Below are 18,245 nucleotides of genomic sequence, written 5' to 3'. Positions count from 1 at the left end.
CCGCCCCCACCCATGCACCAGGCCGCTATTCTATATAGTAAAAGGGTAATATGCCTTCCAGCACCGGGATCAGCGGAGCCGCGAGGTCTCCCGGCACCGGAATCAGCGTGACAGGGGGCAGCTCCCAAACCCCCTGATCGCCCTGTGGCTCTGTGTGTGACAGGGGGCGGGGCCACAACCTCCCTATCTGCCCTGCTCTGTTACTGACAGGGGAAGGCGCTCCAACCCCCTGATCAGTCCTGCTCTGTGCCTGATGGGGGGAGCTCCCCAACCCCTCCCTCCCCACGGGCTCTGCTCTGTGTGTAACAGGGTAGAGCCATAACCTCCCCATCGGCCCTGCCCTGAGTGTGAGAGTGGCGGTGCCCCAACCCCCTGATCAGCCCTGCCCTATGGGTGATAGAGGGCAGTGCCCCACCTCCTTATGGGCCCTGCTCTGTGCATGACGGGGCGGCGCCCCAACTCCCCAATCGGCCCTGCTCTGAGCCCGACCAGGGGCTGCACCTAGGGATTGGGCCTGCCCTCTGCCACCCGGGAGCAGGACTAAGCCAGCAGGTCGTTATCTCCTGAGCGGTCCCAGACTGCGAGAGGGCACAGCCGGGCTGAGGGACCTCCCCTCCCCCCCGAGTGCACAAATTTTTGTGCACCGGGCCTCTAGTCATTACATAAAAGGGTAGGGTCTTTTTTTTTATTTTATTTAGTTTTATTCATTTCAAATGGGCCTGAACCAGCCCGCAGGCCGTAGTTTGCCCATGGCTGATCTAAACTCATTAAAAAAGAATTCTCATTTTTGGGATGATATACTATAAACTTGTAAATAATGCAATTAACAATTTAGAGGTTTCTTAAATTTGTTATTTTGCAAGGAAAAGCATATTGTTTTTTAAAATATATGTAGAATTTTTAAAAATTGCTAGTTTTTCTAACTGCTCCACAGAACAAAACCTTATTATAGTTAAAATTATGTAAAAACTTCACAAATTTCTTACATCAGTTGATAATAATTAAAATCTCATATGAAATTATATTAAGATACAATGTACACATACTCTTTAAAAATACAGAAACTTTAAAAAAACTTTGATTACTTAGATAGTTCTTTTTCTAAATAATAGATGTGTTTATTTTTAACTAATGTTGAGTTAAAAAAACTAACACTCCTGTCATCATTCTTTCCTATGGAGTTACTATACTGTTTTCAATGAGAGTGTAAAGGAACCATTGTTTCAGATTTTATTTACACTGGATCTGCCTGGAAAAACCCCAGGTCCCATCTACCCATTTGTCGTGATTCCAAATAAGTTTTTAAAAGTGTCCTTGCTACCGTCAACTTAGGGTCTATTTTCAAGGCCTGTTTTTCCTACTTAATTTATTTTCTCCAAGACAGACTTGTCGCAGCCACTTTTTACTTTAACACCTGTTATTTTTTCTGCTTCAGAGTACTCTAAGAATCCTGCAAGCTAGAAATGCTCTGTTAATACATTGTCAGTTCTGGGAGCCTGCCCTTTCCTTCTCCTGAGCCATCTTTACACCAGATCTCTCTGGTGAAAATGTGAGAGCAGAAATCTGGGGTTGGGCACGCGAGATGTCGTCACAGGAGTGGGAGATGGTGGAAAATTGACACCAGCGAAGAAGTGTACATATTTGTTTACACGGATCAACTTCTATTAAATGTAATAGACATAAGCCGACACGGGGAATCCGGTAGTAGGGGGAGAGACTAAAATGTCTCAGGGATAGGCTAGAGATGAAAAGGAGACAGGGCGAGGGAGCTGGACCCCGCCGCAGCCGGGAGAGGAGCCTGCAGGGCTGACTGCGGGGCAGGCCTAGTCCGGGCGTGGCCGGTTGGAGCAAAGCCCGGGGCGGGCGGGGCTGGGCGGGGCCGGGGCGGGCCCATGGGAGACCTGACACCTCTCCGCGAGAACCCGCAGGCACCCGGCGGAGAGCACACGGCTGTTCCCACACGTGGAGAACTTTTAACGAACACGTGAGGAAAAGACAGCAGTGTCTGTGGAAAATCTGCCTCACAACTCCGGGGAACTGCCCAACCCCCTCCCTAACAGCTGGTTTGCTGTGCCCCCGGAGGTCTTCGCCCCCTTCTATTGATGTCCAGCTGCGGGTCACACGCTTGGAACGCAGCTCTCCCGAGCGGCCCCATCCCGGCCCCCGAACGCGCGAAGCACCCCCAGCAGGCGGCCTTGCAACCCGTCTGCGCCTGCGCCCGCGCCCAGAGCTCCAAGACAGGGGCGGGGCCCTGAGGAAAGGGGCGTGTCTCTCGCTGGGCTCTCTGGGGGCGGAGCCGGGGGACCCGTGTGGTCCTGTGACCTGCGGGTTGACCTTCCCGAACGCTGGGTCCCGTGACGTCACCTCGCCGTGACGCGCACGCTGTAAGAAAACTGTAAGTTTCGGAGGATTCCTGCAGCTCCCCGGGCCTGCGGGGCTCTCCCTGCTGCTCGTCTTCCTGGTGTTGGTAGTGGCTCTGGGTTGTTAGATCCTGGTGCGACCGGAGAGCCGCCGAACCTGGCTAAGGGACAAGTGCTGCCTGGGCGGGAGCGCGCCCTCTGTGGTGGGAGGGCCGGGAGTGCCTGCGGCGAGGCCGCACTCCGCTGCAATGGGCCCCCGCCTTTTCTCCTGGTGTCTATAGGGCCTTCAGAGCCTGGGAGCGAGGTCATCCCAGGGGGAAGGTCCAAATAGGAGAGTCCTCCTTTTTCTTCATTGTCCGAGGGACTTTGATTCCCTTCAGCCCAGGAGTTTGACATTGCTAAGTCTGGGTTAGAAGTTTCCTTCAGAGATTCCATATCCAGGCTTCCTTTGCGACCCCAGGAGTTACCAAATCGCCTAAGACAATTTGTAAAGATACCCACTTGCTGCCTCAGTTTTCTTTTTGTGTAAAATGGCGTTGAAGCAGAGTCTGGCCTTCCTAGTTGTCATTCCCACAATAATAGGAATTGTGAGAGCACGTGAGGTAATACAAACACCTAAGCTTGCTGGAAGAAAGCTTATGAAGACAATTGGTTATTCTGAGAATGTACTGGCCAATGGGTATTTGACAAAGGTCTTGTAGATAGTGACCTTTTTTACAATTCTGCCTCCTCACCTTGTCCCCCTCGCTAATCTGATCCCAGACAACATTTGAGCCTGGGATGTGGTCTGAACTTCATCATTGAATTTGGTGGAATACGGATCAAGAAATAACTGGTACCATTATCACAATGATCTGGACAATTACGAAGCCCCCATTGGGTTTTTCAGAGAAAGCTTTTAGAGTGTTGAAACTAGTACTTTATGCTCAGTACAGATATACTGTGAGTTTTAGGGGCTTTGCTGTGTAAACTTAGAATATACCACCATTATATCTGACTCCTTGAATTTTTTGGCTTGCCAAGTGTTAGTACAGTATTAATGAGTTTGTACCATACTCAAAAGTATGTACCATGTACACACTTCAGGAGAGTGAAAGGTCACATTTCTGTAAATTCAGTTTCAAGGGTGTAATTTCCTTTCATCTTGGTTTGAGGAGGCTTAGAAAGCAGGGATCCTTACATTTGTTCTATCAGTTATTAGCTCTGCGTCTAAAGACAGGTCACCCAAACTTGGAATTTTCTTTTCTAAGATGGGAAATGATGGCATATCTGCTGTTGCTTTTTCAAGGATCAAATGAGGTCATGAATTTTGTTATTGCTATTAAGAAATTTTCATTGGTCCCCAAGCCTGGAAAAGAGAAATAAGAGATGTGTGCATTCAAAGTCAGGTTCTAAGTCACAACTAGAACTAGAGCAGCAAACAAGACATAATCTCCAACCTAGTGGAGCTCATGTTCCATGGGGAAATAGGCAACAAAGAGTAAGTACATAATATTATTTCAAATAGTGACACATAAAGTGATATAAAGGAAGATAAGAGAAAAACAGACAGTGGGAGAACAGGACAGGTTATTTTAAGGTCTATCAGGGAAGGCCTTTCAAAGGTGGTGACAGCTGAGTCAATTGAAGTGAAAGAAGAGCCCGAGGTAGTAACATTTCGGGGAGGAATAATAACAGCAGTAAACACTTATGTACAGCTTATATGTGAGGCACTCTTATAAACACAAAATTAAATTATTACAACAACCTTATGAAGTAAGTACTCATTCCCATTTTTATAGATGAGGAAACTGACACAGAAAGATTAAGAATTTGCTCAAGGTTGCACAGCTGAAATGTGATGGAGACAGTATTTGAATTTGGGCAATCTGACCTCACAGTCCATGCTCCAGTCAACAATACTGCCTCACAGTAGGAACAACAATGGAACAATGCTCAGAGGTGGAAGCAAGCCTGAGGTGCCAAGGCATTGCAAGGTAACAGTGTTGAGAAAACAACAAGGAAAGGGGCAAGTGATGGCAGATGATGTTGGAGGGCCAGGCAGACTGTGGGGCCTTTGTAGGCTGTGATGAGGTAAAGATGTTATTCTAAGAGTGGTGGAAAACCTTTGGAAGGTTTGCATTAAAGTAATAGCATCTGATTTCTGTTTTATTAGGTAGAATATTAATTGAAGGGTCATGGAATGGGGAGTCTTAAAAATGGGAAGATAGGAGACTATTGCTGTACCTGGTGGTGTCTTGGGCTAGGGGAGGTAGTTGGTAGAGATGGTAAGAAGTAGTCAAATTCATGATATACTTTTGAAGGTAGAGCTGCTGGTGTGGACTTAATAATGTGGGTTTCTCTAAAACCTAAAACTTTTAGGTTTTAGGCTGGAACAACTGGAAGGTAATGCTGTTTATTGAGAAGGGAGAAAGGGGTTTGAGAAGGAAATCATGATTTCTGTTTTGGACAAGTTTCAGATGCCTAGTAACATTAGTACTGGTGCTGCTAATAATAATAGTAAGCACTGTGTAAGCATACACTGTGTAGTAGGCAGGGTTTTAAGCATTTTTACATATCAGTTCATTTAATTATTATAACAGTTGTATGTCTCCATTTTACAAATGAGTAAACAGGCTCAGAGGGGTTAAAAGTCACTTGCTGAAAGTCACCCAGCTTTTGAGTGATGGAGCTGGGATTCAAACCCAAGCAGTCTGTCTTCAGAGTCCATGCAGTTAATTTCTGTAACTACCTCCATGTTAATATGTTGAGTAGGCATTTGGGTATATGAATATAGAACTCAGGAGAATGATCAGGGCTGGAGACACACATTTATATTCCTGAAGGGAAAGACTCTGTTGTTTCTCATCTAAGTCTTGGTTGGCAATAGGCAAAAAGAACATAGGCAACGGGGCTGTGCTAACTGGTTACTAATTACTTGATTCTGTTCATGCAGCCAATATTCAATATTCCCCTTCCATGAGGTTCCATGAGGGTGAGATACATACCTCTTTCACTTCTCTACTTCTAGTCCCTGATCTAATGCCTGCCATGTAGACTTTAGGGATGACTTTATATGCAGGACATTTGGATAAATTTTGGAGGTTAGAGATGAATACAACAGCATTTTTCCTGGAGGAACTTAGTATGATGAAAAACCTGTGGGAATAAAGCTAGAATAGACTAACTGCATAAATGCATGCTGATTAGTTCATTCTGGCCTTCTGTAGCCACCTCCGCCCTATTTACTTAAGAGATGGGGCATGAAGGGTTCAAAGAAGCAAAAGAATGCCTAAGCAATTGCAGGACGAATTTGAGACTCTCCCAGCGCTTTTTAACAAAAAAGAATTCCTCAAAATCTTGCACATATTACTGTATTTGCATTAATTTTATTTGGCAGTGATAAAATTTTTAAAAAATGAAATATATTCTGATATTTAAATATCATTGTGGATTGATGAGTTTTTTCCAGTCCTATTACCTCAGTGTTGACAGGGCTCACTAGTGAAATAAGGGAGTCGGCTTGAAAAGCTGCAGCTTGCATAATAGAGGGTGATGGAGGGGCTGTGTGAAGTATTTAGTCAGGTTTCCACCAGTTTCAGTCTTTCACTCCAAAGTTCCACATAATGAAATAAAGTTGATTCCTCTGATGATCATCTCTTTAAATATCTTATATGTGAACATTATAAAATGTAGAAACTAGAACAATACACACACAAAATAAGAATCTTATTTCTGTAATTTTCTTTCAGGGTATACTATATCTCAATTCATTTATCACAATTTTATTACTTCCTAACATGAGTATTTCAAATTTGAGCTGTTAAAAGATTAGGTAAAACTGCACTATTATAGATTTTATGGTTAAATTCAGAGTTTTTTATTACAGTATATAAAATTATATTTTGTTTAGCTTTTTTGCTTCCAGTGGGAGTATTGATCTGAATAAACAAATCTATCAGTAATTCTTTTTAAAAAAAATATATATTTTATTGATTTTTTTTACAGAGAAGAAGGGAGAGGGATAGAGAAACATCGATGAGCGGGAAACATTGGTCAGCTGCCTCCTGCATACCCCCTATTGGGGATGTGCCTGCAACCAAGGTATATGCCCTTGACTGGAATCAAACCTGGGACCTTTCAGTCCGCAGGCCGACGCTCTATCCACTGAGCAAAACCGGTTAGGGCCACCAGTAATTCTAAACAGGAACCTTCCACAAATATATTGTAGAGATGATGTGCCATCTCATTTTGCAGTTTACAACATTTTAAATCCGCTATTGTAGCTTCCGTAAATTTAATGGAATTGAAATGATTAGCATTTTTTTAAAATATATTTTTATTGATTTCAGAGAGGAAGGGAGAGGGAGAGAGAGATAGAAACATCAATGATGAGAGAGAATCATTCATCGGCTGCCTTCTGCTCACCCCCTACTGGGGATTCAGCCCGCAACCCAGGTATGTGCCTTTGACCTGAATGGAGCCCAGACCCTTCAGTCCCCAGGCCAATGCTGTATCCACTGAGCCAAACCTGCTAGGGTTGATTAGCATTTCTTTATACCACAATAGTATTTAGCTTCCTTAAGAATATTAGATATGGTATAAAGTAGAATTTAATCTTAAACGGCCTGTTGATTTCTCAGGCTTTGTCACTTTGTAAGTTCAGGCTCTGTGAGGGCAGATTGATGGTTATTTTGTTGTTTCAGATAGCTCCCAGCAGAGCAGGAGTGATGGTAAGCCCTCCTATTGGAAGACAACAGAAGCCACTCTTTCTAACACTGAACCATAAGAAATATAGCATCTTATGAAATAGGAAAAATAACTTATAAAATAAAAGTTCCTTTGAAAATTCATATTACATAAACAAATTTAAAAACTACTACCTCATGTTAAGAGAACAAATATAAATATATGGAAATTGTTTCTTAAGAAAACCATGCATCTATATCAATGATGCTATGTAGTGTCACTAAATATAATTTTTAAAATTCCACTTCTTGTGGTTTCTTTTATTGTAGCTGGAGTTCAGTAGATCTTAAATCAGTCAGTGTCCAGAGTTTCCTTTCCATATTGGAATAGAGTCCAATTCAGCATCAGGCTAGCTAGTTTGTGTTCCCTGCTGCAGTCCATCAGTCCATTGCATGTGTGGACTACAGTGCCACATGGTTATGGAGGAAATGCGGGTGAAGCCAAGAGCACAGGAGCAACAAGAGAGACAGCTCCTTTGTTTAGGAAATCATGTATTCCCAAACTTTCATGAACTTGCAGTGGCCATGCCCATTCTGGCCAATAATTTCTGTCCCTGGGTTTGAATGACAGACAAGTACCTTCCCTATGTCACTCCAGCTTTACTGAACATGCATCAATCTTACTTTTGTTGGATCCCTGTCCCTGTTGTTTTTTGTCGTTGTGTTTTTTTTTTTTTTTTCAGGGAATTGGCCAGTGGTTCCTTGGGGAGTGCAGAATTGCAGCTTCCTAGTGAAGCTGCCCAAATGGCATGTGTTTAATGTCTGGCCTTCCCTCTTTGCTCCTTTCCTATTATTAATAACTAGTTAAGTACAGTGGTATCAATTCCCCCTTTAGAGAACTTAAGCCTTGCAATATTACAAGGGTAAATGGCTGAAGGTCTTTATTTTTTTGTAACTGTTTTAGGCCGTCAAAGGTTATAGACCTGTCTATTCCAGGGCTTAGAGATGCTCCCCTATCTGGTAGAGGAAGAGGGAGCAAAAGGGAAAGGAGTATTTGTGAAGGTAAGGGATTTTGCAAAGTCTAAGTTTGATGTCTCTGGGAAGTGGAATAGGCCATGTTTAGAGGATGATGCATTGGACAAGCTGGCATCCTTGTTGTATTCTAGAAATGACTAACTTGGCAAGAAGGTTAAAAGGCGTAATTCAAAGGTGAGGAGATTTATAGCAACTAAAGGACTGGTGAGAGGTCAAAACCTATGTGGTAGAGGGAAGAATTAATTTTACAGTGTTTTAGATTAGGATGGAAGAGTGGCTTCTCTCAGGTATCACATTTGTCTGTTTTTTTGTTTATTATATTTAACTTAAATTAAGCTAAGGGAAATATTCTAAGATTTCTCCCGTGAGAAATTGTGGGACCTGTTTGTCTGAACCATTTGGGAGAAAAGGGAAAGCAGTTTTAAGTGAAGTCGATAGACTGTCCATATTTTATTGACTCAACCGTAAGTCCAAACCATTTAGTCTTATTTTAGGACATGGTGATACAGATGGCTTTTAAAGTGAGGCTTATATTGGTAATAATCAGGTAAATAAGGACATAAGCATATATTCTATGAAAATAGAAGGAAAAACATAAAACACAAGGTTAATACATACAGTAAAATATAAAACAGTTGAGAAGACTTTTAGATATAAGGCTTTTCTTGGAATGAAATCAAGCAATGACAATTTGATAAGATTTTTTCATTTTAAGAATATCTCTTATGATGTTATTAGTTGTCGAGATCTGTATGGAATATATAGACACAGTTTTAAAAGCAAAACTTTGAAGCCAGTTCATTGTATTGGAGTCCAGTATTTATAATTGAGCATTGTGGTTTTTATTGACATGATTTTTTTCTAAGATTATCCTTATTTTAAAAAATATATTTTATTGATATTTTACAGAGAGGAAGGGAGAGGGATAGAGAGTTAGAAACATCGATGAGCAAGAAACATCGATCAGCTGCCTCCTGCACACGCCCCACTGGGGATATGCCCGCAGCCAAGGTACATGCACCTGACCAGAATCGAACCTGGGACCCTTCAGTCTGCAGGCTGACGCTCTATCCACTGAGCCAAACAGGTCAGGGCTATCCTTATTTTTAAAGAGACTGTATTAAGTTCAATTATAGTTTGGCCTGATTAGTTGCATAAACACAACAACAATAGTAATTGATTAAATAGATTATAAAAGCTTTTAAAAATCTGTTTTACTGGAATCTTTCATAAGGAATTTTTAGATTGAATTATAGTCAGTCCCTTAGGGCAGAGAAGCCAAGCCAGTTGTTATCAGGCTTTGCCTGTAATACTTGTAAGTTTGGGTAGTCCTCAAGTCCTTGAGGTCTTCAAAGATGTCTTGAGGTTTCCTTTTTGCCATTTTTTAGGAAAACAATTGTTGTTCTTTAGTTGGAGATTGTCATGAACCACATGACTAAGCACGTTGGTGGGCCATTTCTGCAATGGGCTTTTGATCGGCTTTGGAAAGTCAGTCTCAGTGTCTTAAGGCTTTTTGGTGACATTCAGAGTCCTGGCTTGTCTTTCTTAAACATGGCATTCCAGTCAAAGTCCTCGTTAAAAAGACCACAGGTGAAGACTGGTTTCATTGAATTTATGCAAAGAAACATATTGCCATGACTTATTAAGAATTGCCAAATTCTGGAGGAATTAGTTAGGGAGAAAATGCTAAAAGTAAGCAATTACTATTTCCTAGATTGGCAAACATATTTCATAATTTTTAGAAACATGGGCTTTTTATTGACATATCTATTGATACTTTAAGAGGCATACTTCCAGGGAGACAAGTATTATATAGTGAAATTCACAGATTTAGTAAATCACAGGTGAAATGAATTAAACTGATCGGCTCAGATAGTTTGAGTTAGATAAGATTTATTTCTCAGAATCTATATTTCAATAGATGTCTTAGATAAGAGTTCTTTTGGAGACCAAATATTAGTACGTTAAAGGCAGACAGTCTTTTCCATGAAAAACCCAGAATAAAATTCCTTGCCAGACTAGGGACTCTTGGCACACTGTGAATGGAGATTGTATTACAGTTGACGTTGGAGAGAATAAAAACCTAAAAATTTTTTTCTTTCGTCCTCTTGAGAGGGAGATTTTATAGCTGAGGGAGGCATGAATGTATTTTATATTTCCTAGTTTTCTATCATAGACCAGAATTTGTAGTGGCCTGTGACCCCTTGCCCCTCATGCCATTCCCATTACCCATTCATTTTGTTTAAGCTGACTGGTGTATTCACATTTAACCATAGTCTAAAGTCCCTTTGCACATGAGACAGAGACTTTCCCCCAAATAGTTACAGTTTTCCAGGTGTGGGGTCTTTAATTTCATATGAGAGATTCTGATGGCCTTTGACTTTATTGTAGGCATTCATTCTTGTGTCTGTATGTATAAGAGATGTCTATTGTCTATTATTTGAAGTAGAAAAATTCTGTTTTTAAAAAATTGGCCTTTAATAGTTGGGCTAGTAATTTGTTGTTGTCTCTCATACTTCTGGCAGTCTTGGTCTCTTAAGAGGCTTGACTGTGTGAGACAATTTCCCCTAAGAAAGGGGGAGTGTTTTCTGTTAATTTGTCTGAATGGAGATTTAACACCCAGGCCCTGGGGTTCAATTCTGTTTGTAGTCTGTTTTCAAGATTAGGTAACAAAGTTGTTTTGTTTTTTTATTTGAGTATTTGTACACTTGAGACTTTTTTTCTGTCATATTTGTGAAAGGAGTATTAGTGACAAGTAGTAATGTTTTCATGAAGTCAGAAACACAATAGTTGTGTTTGTAACAAAAGTTAAAATATATTTTTGCCCTCAAGCAACATGACTTCCTCCAATGGAGCTCCTAATCGGCGTGCCCTCTTCTCCTCCGTGGCAGGGGATGGTGGGGTGGGAGTGGGTTGGGGGAGGGTAGTGCCAGGCTGCTGGGGAAGGGGACATTCCCAAGCAGCCTTCTGAAGGTCTGAGCCCAGTCTGCTGGGGAAAGGGCAGTGAGAGGCAGAAGGGGAAACTGGAGGCAGAGGTAAGTGAGAGCTGCGGGGCCCTTAGTTTTAAGCATCCCCTGTCGTCCTTTCCCCCCAACCCCCACCCCAGGCGGTTTCAGCACCAGGGATATATGGTTTCAGGGACACTGAATAAGCTGTCAGAATGGAGGTGAGGAGTTGCCAGAGGAGAGTGAATCTCAGTGCTCAGGCTGCACACAGCTCTGCCAGGCACCATGAAGGAGGAAGCCCCTGAGTGCTGGGCTGAGCATGCATCCGCTGTGAATAGGAAAAGGAGCAGGGGCGTATCCCACGTCTTCCATACCAGACACAGAATTCAGGAAATCGGCATTCAGTGTGCATGCATTTCCCTTTTGCCCATAACAATGGTGCAGAGGGAGTGCAGGTGCACCCACCCCAGTGTTTGTTAGGTGTGGGCAGTGGCTGCTGCAGCCTTAGCCCTGCCCCAGTTGAGGGCCATGGCTGGACACCCCACACTCAGGAAGCCAGTCCTGGGTTTGGGTTTGAACCAGCATCCAACGCAGCAGAAGACAGAAAAAGGGAAGTGAGCTATACATACAAGAATCAGTATGGGGGGTGGGGGAGAGATGAATTATAGAAGTCCCAGTTAGAGGGAAGTTAAATTTTATTTCTCGTCATGATCCATGCCAGTTACTTCTTTTTCTTCTGTTGTTTTGCCCTTGGAGTCCTATAGGTCCGGAGGCTGCGGGTGAGCTTTCGGAGCTTTAGGAAAATGGCAGGGAGGGATACTTCTTTATTTCTTCTCCAGGTGTTTTTGTCCCAGATGGGTCACCATCTGTTAATGAAGGGGAGAAGGTCTCCCAGGTGTGGACTGCTGAGACTTGCACAGGAGAACAAGTAATTTTTGTTTCTGTGAAATTAAATCCCTGAGTTTCCAAAGTCCCATTTTCTGGAGACTAAACTTTAATGACATGTTAACCAAGTTGTTTTCCCCAAAAGAATATTCAAGAAGAAAATTCTTAGAGAGCATTAAGCAAAAACAACATGTTGATGGAAGTGATAATTTAACCATAATTCCCTACTATGCCTATAATTCTTAAGATTTTACTACTCTACAAGCAGCATTCTTTACTTATTTTTTATATAGCAAAACTGCTAGGGTCAAGCTGCATTCTAAGCTATCAATATATAGAGAGAAATGTGAGATAAATATTGGAATATTACTATGATTTTAGCTCAGAGGATCTCAACTGGGGATGATTTTGTCCCCTCACCCTCCTCACCCTGGGGACATTTGGCAATGACTGGCCACAATTTTGGTTGTTAAAACTGTGTGTGTGTGTGTGGGGGGGGGCACTGCTCCTGGCATCTACTTGTTGGGGGTCCAGGAAGTCTCCTAAATATCCTACAATGCACAGGATAACCACAACAGCAAAAATTTATCTAGTTCAAAATGTAAATACTGCTAATATTGAGAAATCTTGCAATGTATAACCACCCCTCTTTTGAAATTGAGGCGGTGGTTGTACTAGCCAACACCTGACTTGAATAAAAGATAAGTAGAACTGCTTTTTGTTTGTTGGAGAGCTGAGCCAATTTGGTTCATTTATTGCATGAAAAATAATTCTTGTAGCTAAAAGCCTTGAATATTTTGGTTGCCAATGTGTTTAGTTTTTTGTTTGTTTATAATTATACATTTTTTCTTACTAAAATTAAATTAATTTGGATATTATATAAGCTTGGGTTCCAACAGGTTTGTTAGACTGAATCCCCTGCATTTTTGTACATATTGAATTAATGATATCACAGTACACTGTTGTTTATATATTTCAAAAGTACTTTTCACATTAATTTTCATATGTGATTGTCCTAAATGTATAGGGCATGCATTATCCTCACTGTTTGACAGATGAGGAAACTTAGATTAAGTGACTTGCCATATGTATGATTATGTGACAAAAGCAAATCTAGCTTTCAGATATCTTGGTGCTTTGAAGATTTGTACAGTTAACAGTTACTGCTATCTTATTTAGTCTTCCTGACAGTCCTATGAAATGGGGTTATTATCCCTATTTTATAGATGAGGAAACTGATGCAAAGATATTAAGTAACTTACTCAGGGTCACCCCATTCCTAATGTAGTTTTGACTGTTTTCTCTAAGCCTATGCTGCTTCTCCAGTTAATCTTCTCTACTTAATAGATAAATTTGACAGTTTCTGGATAAATTCGCCAAATCTGCCTAACCTAACTAAGTAGATCTCTTGACATTGTAGGGAAGGGAAACTTCTGTACCTTCATTGGGTTGCTGGCTGGGCCTAAGAATTAAACTGATATAAGAGAGATTAACAGGAGAAGAGCACGCATTTTATTAAACTTTTACATGTACATGGTAGCCTTCACAAAAGAATGAATTCCCAAAGAAGTAATCAGAGCAGGAAATGTTTATATATTTTAGACAAAGAAATAATAAATTTGAAGAATTAAAAAGAAAAAGGGGTTTGGGCTAGAGATAGTATGTGGTGAAGAAATAACTAGGAAGATATGGGTTAGTTTAACAAGATTTGTTTGTACAGATTCTCTTCTCAATTATCTGTCTCTGGTGATAATATCTTCCTTCCTCCTGATAGAGTGAGGGTACCTTTGACATGGGAGTTTAGTGTCTTGCTTTCAGGAAGAAAAGGAGAGTCAGTGTCCTTGTACTTGCTATTTCTTAAGTACTTTTAATTCAAATAATATGTCAAAATGATATATTTTAGGGAGACAGTCTGGTTTCCTTCAGTACCTTCTTCATGTTGTCATTTGAATTAATTGGTAATTCAGTGTGTGTAATATTACTGTGATTATACTTGAGTGGCAACTTCACTGAGTTTTGATAAACTGTAAGATAACACTATCTGCTATTTCAAATTTATTTTTTGAGAACACTAAGTCCAAACATAGTCCAAAGAGATGGCTCTTGGCTGTATTTGAGTATACATACTTGGGTGAGGCATCCCATCCAGCATCATTCATTCTGCCAGTTTGATAGATTTATATTTGGGATAGGACTCCAATTTATTCTGATTTTCTAATTAGAATTCATATTATTCTCTTTGGCCATTTTTATGTAAATTTAAAGCCTGCTTCTCTTTGTATTCGTACTGATATTAACCTCAGACTGACTTGATTTTAACAACAAACAAAATGATAACATAACAAAATGAAAGATTTTTAATTTCCTTCCTGAAACATTTAGAGTTCATCCTATATAATAAAGAGGTAATATGCAAATTGACTACACACCTTCGCACAAGATGGCCATCCCCATGTGGTCACAAGATGGCCGGCAGGGGAAGGCAGTTGTGGGCGATCAGGCCAGCAGGGGAGGGCAGTGAGGGGCAACCAGGCCTGCAGGGGAGCGCAATTAGGGGCAACCAGGATGGCAGGGTAGGGCAGTTGGGGGCAATCAGGCTGGCAGGGGAGCAGTTAGGCGTCGATCAGGCTGGCAGGGGAGTGGTTAGGGGGTGATCAGGCTGGCTGGCAGGTGAGCAGTTGGAAGCCAGCAGTCCCGGATTGTGAGAGGGATGTCCGTCTGCCTGTTAAACCGGCAGTTGGACATCCCCCGAGGGGTCCCAGATTAGAGAGGGTATAGGCTGGCCTGAGGGACCCCCCCGCCCCCGCACGAATTTCGTGCACCAGGCCTCTAGTCTTACTATAAGTGAGTACATCATTTTTGTAAGATGGTAGGAACTGGTAATTGTCACTTATTTTCTAGATTGGAAGTTTTAAGTAGAGACTATCAATTTACCCGGGTAAATCAATTTCAGAGATAAGATTTAGAATTTAGATTTTTAGATCTTACAAAATTAAGCCACACTGTCATTTTCATTAGATAAAAAAGAATATCTACTTAAATATTTGATCAATTATCATTTTGTTTGAAGATACTTGATCATTTCAATTCTTGATGTAGTTGGAAATTTTAATGTTTCAATATAATACTTCCATTGTCTATATATATTTGGACCATTGGTAGTATGAAATTGTGGGTCTTGGATTAAGAGGAGAAGGAAGAAGACACCTTTATTAGTGCAATGGGATTGGGCAAAAGGATTATAATTAGGCTTAAAAGTTGAAGATTCCCAAGTTTCTATAAAACTTAATTATTGTAACAAAATTGTTTTTTATCTTTGTCAACCAAAAATGCCTAGGCTATAATAAAGAATAAAAAGCCTTTATTTGAAGGTACAATTGTAATCCAAGAGACACAATTCAGATAACAACTTTGATTAAGGTCTGGAGAGAACTTAATAAAGGCAGGGTTTATAAAGGCAAAAACCACAAGCTGGAACAAAAGAAACATTTCCTGTTGGCTGCCTAACATGGTGTGATGACTAGTTCAGAGAGATTGGTGAGATCCAGATAATGAAACTCTGAGGTAAGCATTTACATGGAAACAAGGCAGGACAAGTTCTAGGATGTAGTTCTAAGGCAAGTGTGAAAGTTCAAATGTTCAAACCTCATCTGGATGTGAACATGGGTAAATCGGACTTTCCTAATGAACTCTTGTCTACATTTTGGGCCCCCTAATATTAATATTCTGTGTTGGTTCACACCTCCATGAAGAAAAATGCTAATATCCAGGTAACCATAATATTTATGTATTACTGAGGGAAGAGACCACTGCTCACATATAGCTGAAACAAAGCTGAATTTCATACTTGTTAAGCAAGGGAGAACTGTACTTGCAGAATGTAGTCCCCTAAATAGGAAGAGATGGTTAGCAGTTTGTAGTGAGAGTTGGAAGGGAATATCATTTTGTTAAAGGATATTATTCCCTCTGCTTAAGCCTGTGCTCTGAATTAGGCATCAGGTTGAATAGTAATATGGGTATTGCAGGGTTGAAAAAAATTGCTTCTGTATCTGAAACAACAAGAGGTAAGATTCATTCTCAGAACCTCCCATTAGATTTTCTTGGCCAGACAGTGGAAGCCAGTCCAGCCAAGGATCAAATTAAGGATTTGCCTTCTCACCTGAACCAGTCAATTAAGCTAGATAAAGCTCCAGTTACAAATACAGTTTCAGTTCCCTACAACAACAGGTTTATTTCTTATTCATGACATGCCTATGACTCTGTTCCACATCCTCTCTTACTCTAAGCTGAAAAAATAGACTTTTGGGGGACATTCTGTGGAAGAGGGAAAAAGAGATAGGGCAGAACCAGCTGCTTGGAAGTGGCATGTGTTATTTAGGAAGGACCATTTAAAGTCACATGGCATGCCCTTATGTAAATGGCATTTGATGGTAAATCCTCCCATTATGAATGAGACCTCAAGTAGGAGAGAGAGAGTGAGAGAGAGAGAGAGAGAGAGAGAGAGAGAGAGAGAGAGGGCTCTACCACAGAGGCCAGCAAATACAAGAGGAGAAGTGACAAGCTTATTAGCTATGACCAGACTAAATCTTCAGTTGTGGTTACTTTCATATGGCACTGACTGAAGGCAAACATACATACTGAATTTTTGAGAGTATTATGTTGTCAAAGATGCTACAAGTTTTCCTTGAAAAGCCTGTGGTGGTTTAACAGTGAATTCTAAAGCAATCCTTGATCCCCAAGTTTATATCATCTTTTTGTTGCCTCTTTGGAGCACATATTCTCCCATATCCACTTCATATATAGACAGAAAGGATAATGGAAAAATAGAACCTTCCAGAGGCAAAGCCAGGCCCAACAGACACATTGACGACCGAGGGCCTCCGCCCGGAGCAGCTAGTCCCCCCCCCCCCCTCCCACCCCACCCCCGAGAAAGAGATCCACCCAGAGAACAGAAATAAGTTTAACCAAGGGACTTGCTTTGCTGGTATAGCAGGGAGTCTTTGCCATTCCTGTCCAGCAGTATTTCATCATTGGTAAGAGTATATAATTGTCACTATTTTCTTTTCAGAATAGAAGACTTAGTTGCATTCATCTTATTTGCATTCTAATGTGCATTGGGTACTATGGTAGTGGTGGAGAGCAAAGGTCACTGGACTGGGATGGAGCCAAATCAGTATCTGTTGAAGAGATTGTGCATCACCCAGAGATCATAGACTTTGAGCTGAATTCAGTAACTGGATGAGCCTTTAGAATTATTTCTTTAGAAAGGAGATGACTGCTCCAGAATAGGAAGGTTGCACTTCCACCTCTGATATTTAGTGAGGCACCTAGCACCTACATTAGAAACTGTATTTCTTAGGCTCCTTGTAGCTAGGTGAGGCTACTTGTCTAAGTTTGGGCAAGTGGATGGGAGTAGAAGTGATGTGAGCAACTTACCATATTTATATTAAAAATCTGCTTGTTTGGCCCTGACCAGGTAGCTCACTTGGTTAGAGCACTGTCCTGATATGCCAAGGTTGCAGGCTCAATCTCCAGTTATGGGACATATAAGAATCAACCAACAAATGACTAGATAAGTGGAACAACAAATCAATTTCTCTCTCTCTTTCCTTCCTCATTTTTTTTAACAAAAAGAGAAGTTGTCAGGATGTAGAAAATCATTGCTCAATTTATTTGGCAATTCCCTCTCTCCTCTCTCTCAAATCCATTAATAAATAAAAATTTAAAAATCTGCTTGTCATATTCTTTTTCTTTCATGCTCGTGAATGAGGTATTGGTGAGCCAGCTTCTATCATCCAGACATGGGCAGTGCCCCCCGGGTATTGGTGGGACAAGAAAGAAGGAACCTTAGTCTCTGGACTGAGGAGAGCTCTCCATCTTTCTGGGACCACTTGTCTACCCCTGGACTATTGCATTAGCGAGAAATAAATTCCCATTTGTTTGAGTCACAATATTCTTGGTTTTGTTACAGCAGAGTAGCCTATATCTTAGTTAATATGGATGGCAATGATGTAAGCAGGAAACAAACAGAAGGTTAGACTTGTTCTTAGTATTTTTCTTAGTTGAAACTTTTTTTGTTTTAAATATATTTTATTGATTTTTTACAGAGAGGAAGGGAGAGAGATAGAGAGTCAGAAATATCGATGAGAGAGAGAGACATGGATCAGCTGCTTCCTGCACACTCCCCACTGGGGATGTGCCTGCAACCAAGGTACATGCCCTTGACTGGAATCGAACCTAGGACCTTTCAGTCCGCAGGCTGACGCTCTATCCACTGAGCCAAACCGGTTTCGGCGAAACTTTTTTTTAACTTAAATCTTTATTGTTCAGATTATTACAGTTTCTTCCCCCCA

The 18,245-nt window shown here is 41.2% G+C and overlaps 1 protein-coding gene across 2 annotated transcripts in view; it reads left to right on the top strand.

The window, feature by feature from the left end:
• The first annotated feature begins 1,941 nt into the window (after window positions 1–1,941).
• The window catches only part of ZNF438 (zinc finger protein 438), a 223,529-nt gene continuing 207,225 nt past the window's right edge, over window positions 1,942–18,245 (top strand). The window contains exons 1-2 of one of the 2 annotated variants that reach the window (XM_015559934.1): window positions 1,942–2,395; window positions 4,142–4,336. The gene's annotated coding sequence lies outside the window, so the exon portion shown is untranslated. The remainder of the gene's footprint in view (window positions 2,396–4,141; window positions 4,337–18,245) is intronic. The other variant, XM_006757527.2, reaches the window with a different exon arrangement.

This window comes from Myotis davidii, unplaced genomic scaffold, assembly GCF_000327345.1.
Source record: "Myotis davidii unplaced genomic scaffold, ASM32734v1 scaffold515, whole genome shotgun sequence".
Lineage (NCBI taxonomy): Eukaryota > Metazoa > Chordata > Mammalia > Chiroptera > Vespertilionidae > Myotis > Myotis davidii.
This window is presented reverse-complemented; position numbering and strand designations above follow the sequence as displayed.